We start from the raw sequence: 9,879 nt of genomic DNA, 5'->3' as shown, positions 1-9,879 counted from the left end.
GACTCTCTAGATCAGTGGTTCCCAAACCTGTCCTGCCGGCACCCCAACACTGCACATTTTCTTTGTCTCCCTAATCAAACACACCTGATTCAACTCATCAGCTCATTATCACATGGGTTAATGAGCTGATGAGTTGAATCAGGTGTGTTTGATTAGGGAGACAAAGAAAATGTGCAGTGTTGGGGTGCCGGCAGGACAGGTTTGGGAACCACTGCTCTAGATCAATAATTATTGAAAAAAAGTGGAACTTTTGCATTTGCCTGGCTGTAGCAGGGTCATTTAGGAAAGGGGAGGGAGGGACAAAAAAACACTCAAAAGCCTATACAACCTAAGGGAAAACCCCAAACTTCACGAAAATCGATGAGCAGATGTGTCAGACCATGGTGAAGAAGCATGCCAAGTTTCGTGAAGATCGGACAATAGGTGGCGCTATAACTGTCCAAAATGTCTCTTCTTATTAGGGGTTCAAGCACGAAGTGCTGAAACCCTATTGTAATTGTACTGATTTTTATTATTAGGGGTTCAAGCACGAAGTGCTGAAACCCTATTGTAATCGTCCTGATTTTTATTATTATTATTTTTCCGCCATAAAACGCATCGTGCAGACCAAACCGTAAGAGCTGGAACCTTGAAACTTTGCCAAATGGTAGTCCTCAATTTGGGGAGAACCTATCAAAGTATGACCCAGATTGGCCCATAGGTGGCGCTACAATGACCACATTTACTAAATTGCTCACAACTCCTAGACAGTTTGTCCTAGATTGTCCATTTTAGCATCACTGTGATCCCTGGATCCAGACGGACAAAATGGCTATCTCCAAATTCACCTACGAGCAAAAAAAAAATTGTTATGGCCAATTTTGTCAAAAACCTACTTTTGCGAACTAGTCCCTGGTTTTTGGCCCAATCGGAACCAGACCAGTCTAGCACAGTTCTCTGGACTCTCTAGATCAATAATTATTGAAAAAAAGTGGAACTTTTGCATTTGCCTGGCTGTAGCAGGGTCATTTAGGAAAGGGGAGGGAGGGACAAAAAAACACTCAAAAGCCTATACAACCTAAGGGAAAACCCCAAACTTCACGAAAATCGATGAGCAGATGTGTCAGACCATGGTGAAGAAGCATGCCAAGTTTCGTGAAGATCGGACAATAGGTGGCGCTATAACTGTCCAAAATGTCTCTTCTTATTAGGGGTTCAAGCACGAAGTGCTGAAACCCTATTGTAATTGTACTGATTTTTATTATTATTATTATTATTATTATTATTCCGCCCTAAAACGCATCGTGCAGACCAAACCGTAAGAGCTGGAACCTTGAAACTTTGCCAAATGGTAGTCCTCAATTTGGGGAGAACCTATCAAAGTATGACCCAGATTGGCCCATAGGTGGCGCTACAATGACCACATTTACTAAATTGCTCACAACTCCTAGACAGTTTGTCCTAGATTGTCCATTTTAGCATCACTGTGATCCCTGGATCCAGACGGACAAAATGGCTATCTCCAAATTCACCTACGAGCAAAAAAAAAATTGTTATGGCCAATTTTGTCAAAAACCTACTTTTGCGAACTAGTCCCTGGTTTTTGGCCCAATCGGAACCAGACCAGTCTAGCACAGTTCTCTGGACTCTCTAGATCAATAATTATTGAAAAAAAGTGGAACTTTTGCATTTGCCTGGCTGTAGCAGGGTCATTTAGGAAAGGGGAGGGAGGGACAAAAAAACACTCAAAAGCCTATACAACCTAAGGGAAAACCCCAAACTTCACGAAAATCGATGAGCAGATGTGTCAGACCATGGTGAAGAAGCATGCCAAGTTTCGTGAAGATCGGACAATAGGTGGCGCTATAACTGTCCAAAATGTCTCTTCTTATTAGGGGTTCAAGCACGAAGTGCTGAAACCCTATTGTAATTGTACTGATTTTTATTATTATTATTATTATTATTATTATTCCGCCCTAAAACGCATCGTGCAGACCAAACCGTAAGAGCTGGAACCTTGAAACTTTGCCAAATGGTAGTCCTCAATTTGGGGAGAACCTATCAAAGTATGACCCAGATTGGCCCATAGGTGGCGCTACAATGACCACATTTACTAAATTGCTCACAACTCCTAGACAGTTTGTCCTAGATTGTCCATTTTAGCATCACTGTGATCCCTGGATCCAGACGGACAAAATGGCTATCTCCAAATTCACCTACGAGCAAAAAAAAAATTGTTATGGCCAATTTTGTCAAAAACCTACTTTTGCGAACTAGTCCCTGGTTTTTGGCCCAATCGGAACCAGACCAGTCTAGCACAGTTCTCTGGACTCTCTAGATCAGTGGTTCCCAAACCTGTCCTGCCGGCACCCCAACACTGCACATTTTCTTTGTCTCCCTAATCAAACACACCTGATTCAACTCATCAGCTCATTATCACATGGGTTAATGAGCTGATGAGTTGAATCAGGTGTGTTTGATTAGGGAGACAAAGAAAATGTGCAGTGTTGGGGTGCCGGCAGGACAGGTTTGGGAACCACTGCTCTAGATCAATAATTATTGAAAAAAAGTGGAACTTTTGCATTTGCCTGGCTGTAGCAGGGTCATTTAGGAAAGGGGAGGGAGGGACAAAAAAACACTCAAAAGCCTATACAACCTAAGGGAAAACCCCAAACTTCACGAAAATCGATGAGCAGATGTGTCAGACCATGGTGAAGAAGCATGCCAAGTTTCGTGAAGATCGGACAATAGGTGGCGCTATAACTGTCCAAAATGTCTCTTCTTATTAGGGGTTCAAGCACGAAGTGCTGAAACCCTATTGTAATTGTACTGATTTTTATTATTAGGGGTTCAAGCACGAAGTGCTGAAACCCTATTGTAATCGTCCTGATTTTTATTATTATTATTTTTCCGCCATAAAACGCATCGTGCAGACCAAACCGTAAGAGCTGGAACCTTGAAACTTTGCCAAATGGTAGTCCTCAATTTGGGGAGAACCTATCAAAGTATGACCCAGATTGGCCCATAGGTGGCGCTACAATGACCACATTTACTAAATTGCTCACAACTCCTAGACAGTTTGTCCTAGATTGTCCATTTTAGCATCACTGTGATCCCTGGATCCAGACGGACAAAATGGCTATCTCCAAATTCACCTACGAGCAAAAAAAAAATTGTTATGGCCAATTTTGTCAAAAACCTACTTTTGCGAACTAGTCCCTGGTTTTTGGCCCAATCGGAACCAGACCAGTCTAGCACAGTTCTCTGGACTCTCTAGATCAATAATTATTGAAAAAAAGTGGAACTTTTGCATTTGCCTGGCTGTAGCAGGGTCATTTAGGAAAGGGGAGGGAGGGACAAAAAAACACTCAAAAGCCTATACAACCTAAGGGAAAACCCCAAACTTCACGAAAATCGATGAGCAGATGTGTCAGACCATGGTGAAGAAGCATGCCAAGTTTCGTGAAGATCGGACAATAGGTGGCGCTATAACTGTCCAAAATGTCTCTTCTTATTAGGGGTTCAAGCACGAAGTGCTGAAACCCTATTGTAATTGTACTGATTTTTATTATTATTATTATTATTATTATTATTCCGCCCTAAAACGCATCGTGCAGACCAAACCGTAAGAGCTGGAACCTTGAAACTTTGCCAAATGGTAGTCCTCAATTTGGGGAGAACCTATCAAAGTATGACCCAGATTGGCCCATAGGTGGCGCTACAATGACCACATTTACTAAATTGCTCACAACTCCTAGACAGTTTGTCCTAGATTGTCCATTTTAGCATCACTGTGATCCCTGGATCCAGACGGACAAAATGGCTATCTCCAAATTCACCTACGAGCAAAAAAAAAATTGTTATGGCCAATTTTGTCAAAAACCTACTTTTGCGAACTAGTCCCTGGTTTTTGGCCCAATCGGAACCAGACCAGTCTAGCACAGTTCTCTGGACTCTCTAGATCAATAATTATTGAAAAAAAGTGGAACTTTTGCATTTGCCTGGCTGTAGCAGGGTCATTTAGGAAAGGGGAGGGAGGGACAAAAAAACACTCAAAAGCCTATACAACCTAAGGGAAAACCCCAAACTTCACGAAAATCGATGAGCAGATGTGTCAGACCATGGTGAAGAAGCATGCCAAGTTTCGTGAAGATCGGACAATAGGTGGCGCTATAACTGTCCAAAATGTCTCTTCTTATTAGGGGTTCAAGCACGAAGTGCTGAAACCCTATTGTAATTGTACTGATTTTTATTATTAGGGGTTCAAGCACGAAGTGCTGAAACCCTATTGTAATCGTCCTGATTTTTATTATTATTATTTTTCCGCCATAAAACGCATCGTGCAGACCAAACCGTAAGAGCTGGAACCTTGAAACTTTGCCAAATGGTAGTCCTCAATTTGGGGAGAACCTATCAAAGTATGACCCAGATTGGCCCATAGGTGGCGCTACAATGACCACATTTACTAAATTGCTCACAACTCCTAGACAGTTTGTCCTAGATTGTCCATTTTAGCATCACTGTGATCCCTGGATCCAGACGGACAAAATGGCTATCTCCAAATTCACCTACGAGCAAAAAAAAAATTGTTATGGCCAATTTTGTCAAAAACCTACTTTTGCGAACTAGTCCCTGGTTTTTGGCCCAATCGGAACCAGACCAGTCTAGCACAGTTCTCTGGACTCTCTAGATCAATAATTATTGAAAAAAAGTGGAACTTTTGCATTTGCCTGGCTGTAGCAGGGTCATTTAGGAAAGGGGAGGGAGGGACAAAAAAACACTCAAAAGCCTATACAACCTAAGGGAAAACCCCAAACTTCACGAAAATCGATGAGCAGATGTGTCAGACCATGGTGAAGAAGCATGCCAAGTTTCGTGAAGATCGGACAATAGGTGGCGCTATAACTGTCCAAAATGTCTCTTCTTATTAGGGGTTCAAGCACGAAGTGCTGAAACCCTATTGTAATTGTATTGATTTTTATTATTATTATTATTATTATTATTATTCCGCCCTAAAACGCATCGTGCAGACCAAACCGTAAGAGCTGGAACCTTGAAACTTTGCCAAATGGTAGTCCTCAATTTGGGGAGAACCTATCAAAGTATGACCCAGATTGGCCCATAGGTGGCGCTACAATGACCACATTTACTAAATTGCTCACAACTCCTAGACAGTTTGTCCTAGATTGTCCATTTTAGCATCACTGTGATCCCTGGATCCAGACGGACAAAATGGCTATCTCCAAATTCACCTACGAGCAAAAAAAAAATTGTTATGGCCAATTTTGTCAAAAACCTACTTTTGCGAACTAGTCCCTGGTTTTTGGCCCAATCGGAACCAGACCAGTCTAGCACAGTTCTCTGGACTCTCTAGATCAATAATTATTGAAAAAAAGTGGAACTTTTGCATTTGCCTGGCTGTAGCAGGGTCATTTAGGAAAGGGGAGGGAGGGACAAAAAAACACTCAAAAGCCTATACAACCTAAGGGAAAACCCCAAACTTCACGAAAATCGATGAGCAGATGTGTCAGACCATGGTGAAGAAGCATGCCAAGTTTCGTGAAGATCGGACAATAGGTGGCGCTATAACTGTCCAAAATGTCTCTTCTTATTAGGGGTTCAAGCACGAAGTGCTGAAACCCTATTGTAATTGTACTGATTTTTATTATTAGGGGTTCAAGCACGAAGTGCTGAAACCCTATTGTAATCGTCCTGATTTTTATTATTATTATTTTTCCGCCATAAAACGCATCGTGCAGACCAAACCGTAAGAGCTGGAACCTTGAAACTTTGCCAAATGGTAGTCCTCAATTTGGGGAGAACCTATCAAAGTATGACCCAGATTGGCCCATAGGTGGCGCTACAATGACCACATTTACTAAATTGCTCACAACTCCTAGACAGTTTGTCCTAGATTGTCCATTTTAGCATCACTGTGATCCCTGGATCCAGACGGACAAAATGGCTATCTCCAAATTCACCTACGAGCAAAAAAAAAATTGTTATGGCCAATTTTGTCAAAAACCTACTTTTGCGAACTAGTCCCTGGTTTTTGGCCCAATCGGAACCAGACCAGTCTAGCACAGTTCTCTGGACTCTCTAGATCAATAATTATTGAAAAAAAGTGGAACTTTTGCATTTGCCTGGCTGTAGCAGGGTCATTTAGGAAAGGGGAGGGAGGGACAAAAAAACACTCAAAAGCCTATACAACCTAAGGGAAAACCCCAAACTTCACGAAAATCGATGAGCAGATGTGTCAGACCATGGTGAAGAAGCATGCCAAGTTTCGTGAAGATCGGACAATAGGTGGCGCTATAACTGTCCAAAATGTCTCTTCTTATTAGGGGTTCAAGCACGAAGTGCTGAAACCCTATTGTAATTGTACTGATTTTTATTATTATTATTATTATTATTATTATTCCGCCCTAAAACGCATCGTGCAGACCAAACCGTAAGAGCTGGAACCTTGAAACTTTGCCAAATGGTAGTCCTCAATTTGGGGAGAACCTATCAAAGTATGACCCAGATTGGCCCATAGGTGGCGCTACAATGACCACATTTACTAAATTGCTCACAACTCCTAGACAGTTTGTCCTAGATTGTCCATTTTAGCATCACTGTGATCCCTGGATCCAGACGGACAAAATGGCTATCTCCAAATTCACCTACGAGCAAAAAAAAAATTGTTATGGCCAATTTTGTCAAAAACCTACTTTTGCGAACTAGTCCCTGGTTTTTGGCCCAATCGGAACCAGACCAGTCTAGCACAGTTCTCTGGACTCTCTAGATCAATAATTATTGAAAAAAAGTGGAACTTTTGCATTTGCCTGGCTGTAGCAGGGTCATTTAGGAAAGGGGAGGGAGGGACAAAAAAACACTCAAAAGCCTATACAACCTAAGGGAAAACCCCAAACTTCACGAAAATCGATGAGCAGATGTGTCAGACCATGGTGAAGAAGCATGCCAAGTTTCGTGAAGATCGGACAATAGGTGGCGCTATAACTGTCCAAAATGTCTCTTCTTATTAGGGGTTCAAGCACGAAGTGCTGAAACCCTATTGTAATTGTACTGATTTTTATTATTAGGGGTTCAAGCACGAAGTGCTGAAACCCTATTGTAATCGTCCTGATTTTTATTATTATTATTTTTCCGCCATAAAACGCATCGTGCAGACCAAACCGTAAGAGCTGGAACCTTGAAACTTTGCCAAATGGTAGTCCTCAATTTGGGGAGAACCTATCAAAGTATGACCCAGATTGGCCCATAGGTGGCGCTACAATGACCACATTTACTAAATTGCTCACAACTCCTAGACAGTTTGTCCTAGATTGTCCATTTTAGCATCACTGTGATCCCTGGATCCAGACGGACAAAATGGCTATCTCCAAATTCACCTACGAGCAAAAAAAAAATTGTTATGGCCAATTTTGTCAAAAACCTACTTTTGCGAACTAGTCCCTGGTTTTTGGCCCAATCGGAACCAGACCAGTCTAGCACAGTTCTCTGGACTCTCTAGATCAATAATTATTGAAAAAAAGTGGAACTTTTGCATTTGCCTGGCTGTAGCAGGGTCATTTAGGAAAGGGGAGGGAGGGACAAAAAAACACTCAAAAGCCTATACAACCTAAGGGAAAACCCCAAACTTCACGAAAATCGATGAGCAGATGTGTCAGACCATGGTGAAGAAGCATGCCAAGTTTCGTGAAGATCGGACAATAGGTGGCGCTATAACTGTCCAAAATGTCTCTTCTTATTAGGGGTTCAAGCACGAAGTGCTGAAACCCTATTGTAATTGTACTGATTTTTATTATTAGGGGTTCAAGCACGAAGTGCTGAAACCCTATTGTAATCGTCCTGATTTTTATTATTATTATTTTTCCGCCATAAAACGCATCGTGCAGCCCAAACCGTAAGACCTAGAGACTTGAAACTTTGCCAGATGGTAGTACTATTGCTCGCTACTCAGATACACGGACTCAGCCCAATCGGCCCATAGGTGGCGCTATAGCAATCAAAAGCGCAAAACTGCTCAGAACTCCCAGACCGTAAGGCGTAGCTTCAAGTGTCTTATATCATTGAAATCCAGAGCTTCTGAAGAAAAAAACGTATATCTCCGATTTCATTTCCGCCATGATAGATTTTTCGCCATTTTGAATTTTGTCAAAAACCTACTTTTGCGAACTAGTCCCTGGTTTTTCGCCCGATCGGAACCAAACCAGTGCGGAATTGTTCTCTGGAGTCTGAAGATCAATAATTATCGAAAAAAAGTTGAAATTTCGATTAATGGTCGCTAGGGGGTGCAAAATTAACGTTGTGGGAGGAGCCTATTTTACTAAAATGGCTATAACTCAAGAAGTAATTAAGTAAACTTCACCAAACTTGGTACACATGTGTAAGAGGTCAATCTGAGGTCACAGTAAAAAAATTGCGTCGATTGGCCACATGGTGGCGCTATAAAACAAATAAAAACATATAGACAACTGACCGTTTTTCCGAATGACTTGAAATTTGGTATGCAGTGTCTTGGCCCAAGGGGCCATGTATGTCTAAAAGGATATTGGCGTATCTCAAAAAACATGGCCGCCATTGGCCAATGAGGTTTGAGCACCGTTAACGACGTCCGATCGGAGCGAAACTCGATGGGCATGTTCGGCTCAAGCCCCTAGAGGTCTGTAAGAATTTTGAAAGAAATCGGCCACTAGTTGGCGCTAACGAGTTTTAAGGCTCTGTAATCACGTGGTGTTACACTTATCATCACAAAATGCATATCATCTGATAGATCTGCTCATGCTGAACAACTTTGCCTCAAGAACCATCACTGTCAATCAAACTGTTCATTAAATATTCATGAATATGTTAAAAACCTACTTTTGCGAACTAGTCCCTGGTTTTTCGCCCGATCAGAACCAGACCAGTCTAGGACAATTCTCTGGACTCTCTAGATCAATAATTATCAAAAAAAAGTTGAACTTTTGCATTTGGGTGGCTGTAATAGGGTAATTTATAAAATGGGCGTGTCAAAATACATTAAAAAGCCTATAAATCCTAAATAAAAACTCAGAACTTCACAAAAATTGGTCAGCATATGTGACATAACATCATTAACAAGCATGAAAAATTCTATGGAGATCGGACGATAGGTGGCGCTATAACTGTTAAAAAGCTTTAAAATCATATATTTCCTATGGTAAACTGCCTGTATTGGCTGTAAATGGTCTTTTCCATCTCTGATCATATAATTTTCATATCATAATGTTAAAAAACTAGTGCAATACAATTCTCTGGACTCACTAGATCAATAATTGTCAGAAAGTTGAACTACTTCATTTGGATAGCTATAATAGGTTCACTTCAAAATCTGGCCTTTACCAAGTGTCCCCGAAAGCCTATATCTCTTTAATCAATGCTCAGACCTTCTTAAAAACAAGTCAGAACGTGTGAAATATCACCCTGAACAAGCATGAAAATTTTCAGACAGATCGGACAAAATTTGCCTCTATAACAGTTAAAAAGGTGAAAATGATATGAATTAATGGCATGTTAAGCCAATAAGTGGTATTTTACTGCCCCCTGCTGTTTAAAATAGTCATTTTCTCATATTGGTATTGGTATCAGCCATGGTAAATCATGATAAATGATGGTGTGTGTGTGTGTGTGTGTGTGTGTGTGTGTGTGTGTGTGTGGTACAAATATAACAAAGGTTTTATTTTCCAACATGAAAACAAACATAACAGAGTGCTAGTGCACAAACAATAACCGACAATGATAATGGATGAGAGGGGAACTTAAATACACAGATCAAGACAAGGACAACAGGTGACGGTTATGATGATGAGGAGCAGGTGATGATGAGGAGGGTGATGAGGAGCAGGTGCAGGTGATGACGACAGATGGTGAATG

The sequence above is a fragment of the Abramis brama genome (genome assembly GCF_963993115.1).
Source record: "Abramis brama genome assembly, chromosome: 4".
Taxonomy (NCBI): Eukaryota; Metazoa; Chordata; class Actinopteri; order Cypriniformes; family Leuciscidae; genus Abramis; species Abramis brama.
Note: the sequence above shows the minus strand (reverse complement) of the source record.